Here is a 12,005-nt window from a genome sequence, read left to right as displayed (position 1 = left end):
GGACGGACAATCCCGTCATGACCCTCTCGGACTAACGCCGGGAACTAGTCACGGGTGGGCCTTTCGGCCTCACCACGATCGTGCCAATCGGCCCCCCGCGTGGGATAGGGTTGCTCGCCAAATTCGACCCACCTAAGTACCCACACGGAGGGTAGACCGGGCGATCGCACCTCGCCGCAGGTCGACTTCGGACACGGGCCACTTTAAGCGACCCGATCCGTACTATCGGGATAACCGAGCGGTGTTATCGTCAACCTCGACGGTTCCGATTAATTATTGGGCGTATTTAGCCCACGACCAACCATTTACGTGAAGTAAGATGGAGATTCAATTAAAGAAAAGACGAAGCGAAACGGGAAAAACAGTTCAACATAAGGCACATTTATTTCGCGGCACACGGATAGCACACATATACAATTACAACAATTATGCACCAAAAGCAAATGTAACAAAAGAAGAAACACAACAATTATGCACCAAAAGCAATTGCAACAAAAGGAACACAATGCAGATCAACTACCGCCTACGCGAGCACACGGCAACACTTACACAGTTTTACTTCACAGACGGCGCCGACAACACATATACTCCCAAGCAAAAGAAAAAGGGGCCACCCTCAACTACAAGGGGGCAGACGGGCCTGGGGCCGAGACGCGTCGAGCCTACCCGTCTGGCGATGAGCCGAAAATGGCGGCGGCGCCCCGACTCCGCGCTCCTCCGCGGGCCTCGCTGGCACTGCCTGGAATGGGGTGGGAACGGGGCCCCCTTCTCACACTATCTCAGCGCGGGGGGAAACAGGGGGGGTTGTTGATGCTCTGGGGAAAGAGGATATCTGGCTTGCTTGGGTCCCGCGACGAGCGACTCCACTGCGACCTCGACCGCGTTCCCGGCCTCCCCTCTCCGCAGCTCCCCGACAGACTCCGAACCCCGTCTTGACTGCTGCTGCTGCCACGCTTCGCCGCCGCCACAACGCACCCGAGCCCGAGACAGAAACTCTTCTCTGCCGCTGCCACACCTCTCCAACTCGCCCGAAACAGGAACTCTCCTTTCTGTCCCACTCTCCAACCAAAAACTCCCTCAATTCGCTCCGTGCTCGGCGCTTCATAGTGCGTCAGGAGAAACCATATGCAGATTTTTGGATCAGGATCGGCTCGGGGGCGGAGCCACGCCCGCCCATTGGACGGAGGAAAAGTGGGCGTGAATCATTCCTGATCCTCAAATCTGCATGTATCGATTCTACTCCGACGTGCCTGGAGGCAGGGCCAAATCGCCCCGCGCTCGCTGATAGGACGGAACAGAAGTGGGCGTGATTCATTCCTGATCCGACTTCTCGGAAAGGCCGCTCTTTGTACCCGCGGCTCAGCGCGCGTCCCGCACGAGGCCAGGACAGCCTGACGCTCGGCGCTCACAAGCGGCGCGGGAATGGCCGCAGAAGGAGAGGTGAAGGCGGTGGAGGGTCTAAAGTGGCGGTCCCTGGCCATGGTGACGCTTGGAATGGTGGTGATGTGATGATTGCGAGAGCGAGTTGTGACGGTAAAGGTCGTGGCTGTTGGTGTTGTTGTTGTGAAGCGGCGTTGCGGTTGGTGGTTGTTGTGTGATGGCGGTTGAGACGTGGTTGGCTCAAAATAAAGATAGAACAGAAAAACGGCTATCTTAAAGGGTCGCAGCCCGAATGAATGACATTTATTCCCTCTAAACAACGGGTTTGGGGCTAACTACACATATACTTACAGAGATATCTCACCTACGGGACCTGAATGGTGGTTTGCGAATTTCCTCAACCACAACACTACCCCCTCCCCTTTTTACAGACTCGTCCCGAGTCGTCAAATTTTCGTGTGCCATCATGTGTCGTTCTCCCCTAGTACGTTTTACCTACGGATCCCTGAGTGCGACATTCATGGTATTCGTGTCCCCAAAATAAATAACCTGAGGGCTGAGTAACTAACTAAACAAACCCACTCACACGGACGACTTAAATAAAATTGCCGGCGCTAGGACAGACATGCCGGGGGCGCACTCATATGTACAGTACATTTTACCTTAACTTACAAATTTTACACTAAACCATGGCCCAGGATCAACGGACTCTGCAAAAAGAAAGCAGTTAGCAGGGAGCCAGGCTGCTCGCATGCAGTCTCTGGCTCAAACAATGCAGGTGACAGGGAACGTGGCCGGCTGCTCACATGCAGTCCTCGGCCTCCCCTTTTGAACTGAACGCAGTGAACCACAACGGTGCATGGGCTGCACAAACGCAGTCTCCGTGCCAGCTCAAGTGGCACATGCAATGAACACAACGGATGGATGGATGAATGGATGAATGCAAACACGGTGCACGGGCCGCCACTGCAGGCCCGTGTTGTAGCTGCCAACAGGGCAGTTCTTGCAGCTTGCAAACTGTTGCTTTGATCCTGGCACACATGGAAATGAACAGGGGGGGGGGCAAAGCAAAATTGAACGGGGGCTGGTGAACAGGGGCAGTGGGCATGGCATGGCAAAGGTGATCAGGCAAACACAGCCTGCAGAACAAGGCCGCTGCAGGCAAACACAGCCGGCAGATGAACTGGTCGGCACAGGCCTTGAAGTAAACAGCTGCTGACGATCCAGCCGACACAGGCCTTGCAGCAAAACAACAGCTGCCGATGAAGTGGGCCGGCACAGGCCTTGCAGCAACGCAGCCAGCAGATGAAGCTGGCCAGCCTTTGCCATTCAGTGGAGGTTGGTGGAGGGAGTGCGGTGGTGCTGGCCACTCGGAAGGTGGGCTCGGACCTACTCTACGGTCTCCCTCCCAACCTATCGCCTTTGCCTGTCACTGTCTATACCCAATCCCTTAATTTGTCAAACCCCAATTTAGCCCCAACTTATATTTTTTATTTTTACTTCCCCACTATAAATCGTCCCCTAACCCCCTGTACTGTCCTTGTTCGGCTTACCTATCCTGTCACCTAGCCTACTCCCAACCCCTACGTTCCCTTCCCAGAGGGGAACAAGGGAGAGCTAGCGTCCTGTGTCGAGGCCCAATGAAGCCTCAAGATGGCCTCCCCAGAGTTCAGCGATCCATAACACAAAGTGGGTCCAGCGGCCCACAACGAGAGCGAGTGGATGGATGGTGCGGAGGGGTACACTTCCTATCTACCCTAACCATTTAACTGTTAAACTACCCCGGGGCTTTCAACAAGCGCCTCTCGCTTAAACTATTGGTTCTAAAAACCCAGATTCCCGTCGCCTGTGTTGGTGTCCTCACAATTTCGGGCCTCACCCCCCAATTTTCTTTCAGTGCCCTCACTCGGTCTCATGGCTGGGACGCATGGCTCCCCTTGGCAGGCACGACCCTCTGCCGAATCTCCAGCTATGGCACCCCCAGGCACTACACTGCCTCTGAGCCTACCAGCTTCCTAAACACCGGGGAGTGCCCTCCATGGCACCTCCCCTGAAACTCACACGTGGCAGGCTGGCTTCCCGGGCCCCTTTCCGAGGGTCACCCGTGCCCACAACACTGCCCACGCGGCTAATGGCGCCCTGAGCCCCGCACCAAGCGGACGCACCCGTGCCCACTACGCTATCCCGGCCCCCCATGGGCCCTTGGCCTACCACGGCCGACTAGCCTGGTGCCCGGGGTACCCACTCAGCGAAACTCACCTTTCGCAGCCACGCTCCCAGCCCGTCAACAGGGCTCCTGCACCCCTCCAAACAGGTTTCGAGCCTACTTCCCCACCAACAACAAAACGACCTCCATTTTGTAAATTTGACTAACCCCCTAACTCACTTTATACTGACCCCGGGGTCCCTTGGGTGGGAGTCACTCATCGCACCATGCATTCCCTATTCGCTCCACACACACAGACCCGCTGGCCTCACTCACTCACCAAGCACATGCTTCCACTTCACAACTCTTCAACACACACACCACTGAACTCTGCCATCCTTCTAACTACCTCCCCTAACGAACTCGTGCTCCCACGTCGTCCCTTAAACTATTGCACATTCCATTTAACACTACGTAGCTAAACTACGTCCCCACTACACATTCACAGTCTGTCACTGTCTCTAAATCCAAAAAAAAAATCATTTCCCATCCTAAATCTGGCTACAATCCCTCTAACTAATTCATTCCACGGGCCCCATGAGGACTTACCCCTGCCCCATGGAGCCGGTCGAGCTAAGCTAACCCTTCCCCCTAACTAGTTTCCATCCTGTGCCCAGGTAAGGGGGTCTTCCACCCCTTGCCCGGGAATCCTGTTCACCCGAAAGCGAGGCTTGCTGTTTTTTTTTCCTCGCGCAGCACCAGCGCAGTAACTCGCAGCTCGCGCACCAGCGCGGAAATTCACAGCCGCGCACCTTTGGCATGACGTCATGGCAGCTGGTCGCATCCCTCGTCCCTCTTGGACGGTACCATCCGGCAGGGATTCACCCTCCTGCCGGATTCCAACCGCACACGCAGCCATGACGTCACCCGGCGCATAAAAAAAAGCACAAGCCCCACGTCTCGAGGGGTTCCCCACGCGAACACATGTGCTTTGCCCGTGGAGCTTAACACACACGCCCGCGTGGAGAACCCATCCGGTCCAAATCCGTAATCCTGCCTAAACTTTGTCCGTCCGCGGGATCGGCAAATCCACCGCGTGCGTTTCCGGACCGGGACTTCATTCCCGCAAGCGAGCACGTGCGGGCCTCGTGCGTTGCACAGCACGGACCTCGTGCTCACTGCTGGGTGAACCCGGCACGGTCCCCGAAACAGCGACAGCCGCAACTCGGCTTTTGTCCCTCACATGTCGCAGTCGTCGCCTCCATTCAACACACACACTCCTGCGTGTTACGACGCACAGACTCCACTCCATCACATTCACACCGGGAGACGCGGCTGCGTGCTCACGCATGCCAACCGACATCTCCCTCACATACCGCTCTCTCACACACACGGTCTCCCTCACACTCGGCCGTTCACTCACGCATGCCACCTCCCTCGCACACGTGGCTCCACTCACTCGCGGTCTTCTACTCACACACGCGGGGGCACTCGCCCGCGGTGTCTCATCCACACACGGCGTGCTGGGGAGCACGCCCTTCGGCACACTTTCCACCACACCACTCACACACGGGGTCGCTTCCACACACGGGGACGCACTCACACCTTGCACCACACACACCGGGACAACCACACTGGGGATTTGTGTCCCCATAAGGGTCTCCGAGGCCTCTATACCCAAGCTCGCCGTGCACCTATCCACAGCACTCCTCCCCTCGACCTCGCAAAGCACGACCGAACCCACCTGGTCGTGACTCGCCTCAAGTGGGCATACTCCCTCCCCTCGTTCCTGGAGGAGGCCATCCAGCTGCTCGCACTCAGTCTCCACCCAGTCCGCCAGCTCCCCCTCATGGTCCTCCACTACCTCTGTGTGTGTGTGGGCGCGTCTCTAACCCCGTCATTATCATGCAGTCTCTCCTCTTTTTTTTTATTGTCTCCCTTGCCTCTATACATTTTCTCTCCTTGTTCCTTATTTCTGTCTCTTCCTCGTTCCTTTTTCCTTCCCATCTGAGTCGTTCTTTCTCTCTGAGCCCCCTAAGCTGTTCATTCTCCCTCCGGAGCTCCTCAATCTCCGTTGACTCCAATCTCGCTCTCCGTTTTAGTTGTTCAATTTCACACTCATATAGTTGTTGTTTTCTCTCCCACTGTTCCTCCTGCTCTTTGTTTTCCGATCTCATCGTTTCTTTCAATTGGCTCATTTCCTTCCTGTGTTTCATTCGCTGTTCTCTCACTACTCTTCCTCGTTTCTTCTCCTGTCCTTCCTTCTCCAGTTTCATGGTTTGCTTCATTTGGTTAATCTCCTTTTTGTGTTTCATTTGCTGCTGTCTCATTACTCTTCCTTGTTTCCTCTCCTGTCTTTCCTTCTCCAGTTTCATGGTTTGCTTCATTTGGTTAATCTCCTTTTTGTGTTTCATTTGCTGCTGTCTCATTACTCTTCCTTGTTTCCTCTCCTGTCTTTCCTTCTCCAGTTTCATGGTTTTCTTCATTTGGTTAATCTCCTTTTTGTGTTTCATTTGCTGCTGTCTCATTACTCTTCCTTGTTCCCTCTCCCATTTCATGGTTTGCTTCATTTGGTTCATCTCCATTTTGTGTTTCATTCGCTGCTGTCTCATTACTCTTCCTTGTTTCCTCTCCTGTCTTTCCTTATCCAGTTTCATGGTTTTCTTCATTTGGTTCATCTCCATTTTGTGTTTCATTCGCTGCTGTCTCATTACTCTTCCTCGTTTCCTCTCCTGTCTTTCCTTATCCAGTTTCATGGTTTTCTTCATTTGGTTAATCTCCTTTTTGTGTTTCATTCGCTGCTGTCTCATTACTCTTCCTTGTTTCCTCTCCTGTCTTTCCTTATCCAGTTTCATGGTTTTCTTCATTTGGTTCATCTCCATTTTGTTTCATTCGCTGTTCTTTGTCTATCTCCTCGCACTCCAGCCTCAGCTTTTCTTTCAATTGGTCAACCTCAGATTCATGTTCTTTTTGTTTTCTATTCCAATGTTCCTCTCGTTCTTCCCTCTCCAATCTCCTTGTGTCCTTCAATCTCCTGATTTCTCCTTCCTGCTTCATTCCTTGCTCCTTCAATTTCTCCTCGTATTCCAACCTATTTTTTTCATTTTGTCGTTCAGTTTCAAATTCATACTCTTTCAGTTTTTTATTCCACTGTCTCTCTTGTTCATCGTTCTGCAATCTCATCGTTTCCTCTAATTGATGGATTTCTTTCTCCTGTCTCATTCCTTGTTTTTTGTATTTCCTATTCCACTGTCTTCCTTGTTCCTCATTCTGCAATCTCGTTATTTCTTTCAGTTGGCTAACTTCCTTCTCCTGTCTGATTTGTTCTTCCATCATTACTCTTTTTTGCATCTCATTCTGCAATCTCGTGGTTTCCTTCAGTTGGCTGATTTCCTTCTCCTGTTTCATTCCTTGTTCTTTCAGTACTCTTTCTTGTTCCTCATTCTGCAATGTCGTTATTTCTTTCAGTTGGCTGACTTCCTTCTCCTGTCTGATTCGTTCTTCTATCATTACTCTTTCTTGCATCTCATTCTTTAATCTGGCCTTCGCTTCCAGCTGTTCGATCTGTACAGTGTGGTTTCTTCACGTTTCATTTTCCGTTCTCTTCCTTTCCTCTTTTAACACTATCAGTTCTTTTGGTAATTCCCCCTCTTTGTTTTGATGTTTCTGTAACTCAGAAGCTTCCTTTTCTAATTATTTTCTCATCTCCGCACCCTCCGACCTTGCTTTGGCTTCTAACTGTTCTTCCGTCTTGCCCTTGTGGTTTTCTACCCGTCTTCCCAGTTCCTCTGTCTCCGTTTTTACCTCCAGTCCCAGCTTATCAACTCTCTTCGTCATGTCTTGAAGTCTTTTCTCAAACTCCACCGTTACGACCTTCAATCCCTCCTTTGTTTCCTCCTGGCTATCTTTTAATTTTTCTAATACCTTCTTTACCTCGTGTTTCGTCTCACAGTCTCCCGAATTATTTTCTCACCCGCCCCGACCGCGGGCCTGACAGTCGCTGCACTCCCTCCCGTTGGTTCAGAGTCTCCGCCACGTGGCGTCGCCATTTTCTCGCCCGCGGTCCAAGTTTCCTTTCCCCATGTCTTCATGTCTGCATTAATTTCATCCATTTTCCTCATCAATGCCTCAAACATTTTCATCGTCCGATCCGTGGGCGAATTCGCACGTGGGGGCCATTCGTCCGCTACCCCAGCCACTGCGCCCATTTCGAACTCTGGGTTCAGTTGGGGGAGTTCGTGTTCCTGCACAACCAACATTTCCTGCACGGGGTTTTCATCCTGGACCATGGATTCTACATTACTATTACACATACTGAATCTATCCGGCACCCGCTCGCCTTGAGACGCCATCTTATTTCTCGTAAAGGGTTAATTTGAATCGCTCGTAATTTGGAGGGAATCGGGGGTCGCTCCTCTCACCCCTGGACCGATTCCCGTGAATTTAGCTGGAGACAGGGGAGCCCGTTTTCCCGTTCTCCGATACCAGTGCCGCGAGGAGGGGGATGAGTTTATATCCCACTCCTGACACCAGTGTCGCGGATTCGCGCTCGCCGGCGTGCGAGCGGCCACGTAACTCGAATCGCGGCACGTCGCCCACCGGACGGACAATCCCGTCGTGACCCTCTCGGACTAACGCCGGGAACTAGTCACGGGTGGGCCTTTCGGCCTCACCACGATCGTGCCAATCGGCCCCCTGCGTGGGATAGGGTTGCTCGCCAAATTCGACCTACCTAAGTACCCACACAGAGGGTAGACCGGGCGATCGCACCTCGCCGCAGGTCGACTTCGGACACGGGCCACTTTAAGCGACCCGTTCCGTACTATCGGGATAACCGAGCGGTGTTATAGTCAACCTCGATGGTTCCGATTAATTATTGGGCGTATTTAGCCCACGACCAACCCTTTACGTGAAGTAAGATGGAGATTCAATTAAAGAAAAGACGAAGCGAAACGGGAAAAACAGTTCAACATAAGGCACATTTATTTCGCGGCACACGGATAGCACACATATACAATTACAACAATTATGCACCAACAGCAAATGTAACAAAAGAAGAAACACAACAATTATGCACCAAAAGCAATTGCAACAAAAGGAACACAATGCAGATCTACTACCGCCTACGCGAGCACACGGCAACACTTACACAGTTTTACTTCACAGACTGCGCCGTCAACACATATACTCCCAAGCAAAAGAAAAAGGGGCCACCCTCAACTACAAGGGGGCAGACGGGCCTGGGGCCGAGACCGCGTCGAGCCAACCCGTCTGGCGATGAGCCGCAAAATGGCGGCGGCGCCCCGACTCCGCGCTCCTCCGCGGGCCTCGCTGGCACTGCCTGGAATGGGATGGGAACGGGGCCCCCTTCTCGCACTATCTCAGCGCGGGGGGAAACAGGGGGGGGTTGTTGATGCTCTGGGGAAAGAGGATATCTGGCTTGCTTGGGTCCCGCGACGAGCGACTCCACTGCGAACTCGACCAAGTTCCCGGCCTCCCCTCTCCGCAGCTCCCCGACAGACTCCGAACCCCGTCTTGACTGCTGCTGCTGCCACGCTTCGCCGCCGCCACAACGCGCCCGAGCCCGAGACAGAAACTCTTCTCTGCCACACCTCTCCAACTCGCCCGAAACAGGAACTCTCATCTCTCTCCCCCGCTCTCTTCCACTCTCCAACCAAAAACTCCCTCAATTCGCTCCGTGCTCAGCGCTTTATAGTGCGACAGGAGAAACCATATGCAGATTTTTGGATCAGGATCGGCTCGGGGGCGGAGCCCCGCTCGCCCATTGGACGGAGGAAACGTGGGCGTGAATCATTCCTGATCCTCAAATCTGCATGTATCGATTCTACTCCGACGTGCCTGGAGGCGGGGCCAAATCGCCCCGCGCTCGCTGATAGGACGGAACAGAAGTGGGGCGTGATTCATTCCTGATTCCTTCTCGGAAAGGCCGCTCTTTGTACCCGCGGCTCAGCGCGCGTACCGCACGAGGCCAGGACAGCCTGACGCTCGGCGCTCACAAGCAGCGCGGGAATGGCCGCAGAAGGAGAGGTGAAGGCGGTGGAGGGTCTAAAGTGGCGGTCCCTGGCCACGGTGACGCTTGGAATGGTGGTGATGTGATGATTGCGAGAGAGAGTTGTGACGGTAAAGGTCGTGGCTGTTGGTGTTGTTGTGAAGCGGCGTTGCGGTTGGTGGTTGTTGTGTGATGGCGGTTGAGACGTGGTTGGCTCAAAATAAAGATAGAACAGAAAAACGGCTATCTTAAAGGGTCGCAGCCCGAATGAATGACATTTATTCCCTCTAAACAACGGGTTTGGGGCTAACTACACATATACTTACAGAGATATCTCACCTACGGGACCTGAATGGTGGTTTACGAATTTCCTCAACCACAACACTACCCCCTCCCCTTTTTACAGACTCGTCCCGAGTCGTCAAATTTTCGTGTGCCATCATGTGTAGTTCTCCCCTAGTACGTTTTACCTACGGATCCCTGAGTGCGACATTCATGGTATTCGTGTCCCCAAAATAAATAACCTGAGGGCTGAGTAACTAACTAAACAAACCCACTCACACGGACGACTTAAATAAAATTGCCGGCACTAGGACAGACATGCCGGGGGCGCACTCATATGGACAGTACATCTTACCTTAACTTACAAATTTTACACTAAACCATGGCCCAGGATCAATGGACTCTGCAAAAAGAAAGCAGTTAGCAGGGAGCCAGGCTGCTCGCATGCAGTCTCTGGCTCAAACAATGCAGGTGACAGGGAACGTGGCTGGCTGCTCACACGCAGTCCTCAGCCTCCCCTTTTGAACTGAACGCAGTGAACCACAACGGTGCATGGGCTGCACAAACGCAGTCTCCGTGCCAGCTCAAGTGGCACACGCAATGAACACAGCGGATGGATGGATGAATGGATGAATGCAAACACGGTGCACGGGCCGCCACTGCAGGCCCGTGTTGTAGCTGCCAACAGGGCAGTTCTTGCAGCTTGCAAACTGTTGCTTTAATCCTGGCACACATGGAAATGAACAGGGGGGGGGGGCAAAGCAAAATTGAATGGGGGCTGGTGAACAGGGGCAGTGGGCATGGCATGGCATGGCAAAGGTGATCAGGCAAACAGCCTGCAGAACAAGGCCGCTGCAGGCAAACACAGCCGGCAGATGAACTGGCCGGCACAGGCCTTGAAGTAAACAGCTGCTGACGATCCAGCCGGCACAGGCCTTGCAGCAAAACAACAGCTGCCGATGAAGTGGGCCGGCACAGGCCTTGCAGCAACGCAGCCAGCAGATGAAGCTGGCCAGCCTTTGCCGTTCAGTGGAGGTTGGTGGAGGGAGTGCGGTGGTGCTGGCCACTCGGAAAGTGGGCTCGGACCTACTCTACGGTCTCCCTCCCAACCTATCGCCTTTGCCTGTCACTTTGTCAAGTGGGCGTGAATCATTCCTGATCCTCAAATCTGCATATATCGATTCTACTCCCACGTGCCTGGAGGCGGGGCCAAATCGCCCCGCGCTCGCTGATAGGACGGAACAGAAGTGGGCGTGATTCATTCCTGATCCGACTTCTCGGAAAGGCCGCTCTTTGTACCCGCGGCTCAGCGCGCGTCCCGCACGAGGCCAGGACAGCCTGACGCTCGGCGCTCACAAGCAGCGCGGGAATGGCCGCAGAAGGAGAGGTGAAGGCAGTGGAGGGTCTAAAAGTGGCGGTCCCTGGCCACGGTGACGTGATGATTGCGAGAGCGAGTTGTGACGGTAAAGGTCGTGGCTGTTGGTGTTGTTGTTGTGAAGCGGCGTTGCGGTTGGTGGTTGTTGTGTGATGGCGGTTGAGACGTGGTTGGCTCAAAATAAAGATAGAACAGAAAAACGGCTATCTTAAAGGGTCGCAGCCCGAATGAATGACATTTATTCCCTCTAAACAATGGGTTTGGGGCTAACTACACATATACTTACAGAGATATCTCACCTACGGGACCTGAATGGTGGTTTGCGAATTTGTGTGTGTGTGTGTGTGTGTATACATATATACACACACACACACACACACACACACACACACACACACACACACACACACACACACACACACACACACACACACACACACACACACACACACACACACACACACACACACACACACACACACACACACACACACACGTTATTACGTTGGTGGAAATTCACAGAACACCATTCAGGTTCCCCAAAGATCAGTTATTTCGCTAAGTGTGTGTTCTGGTTAGATTTCCCCACCAATGTTTAACAGGAATTATTCGTGTGCTGAGCTGTGCCTCTGAGTTTGCCGTTATTCTTTCTCTATCTTTTATTTTAAACAAACAAACAAACATCTTCTCATCGCAATACCATCACGTCATCCTCGACAGCGGCAAAGTGTTGTCGGTGCGAACTCGTGCCGCTACAGGCAGGGCGATTTCAACCACGTCCGCGTGTGATCAGCCGCCGCGACAAGCAGGGC

Source organism: Eptatretus burgeri, chromosome 4, assembly GCF_056783735.1.
Source record: "Eptatretus burgeri isolate ZD-2024b chromosome 4, Ebu_testis_v1, whole genome shotgun sequence".
Taxonomy (NCBI): Eukaryota; Metazoa; Chordata; class Myxini; order Myxiniformes; family Myxinidae; genus Eptatretus; species Eptatretus burgeri.
The sequence above is the reverse complement of the archived record's forward strand: the minus strand, read 5'-3'. Positions refer to the sequence as shown.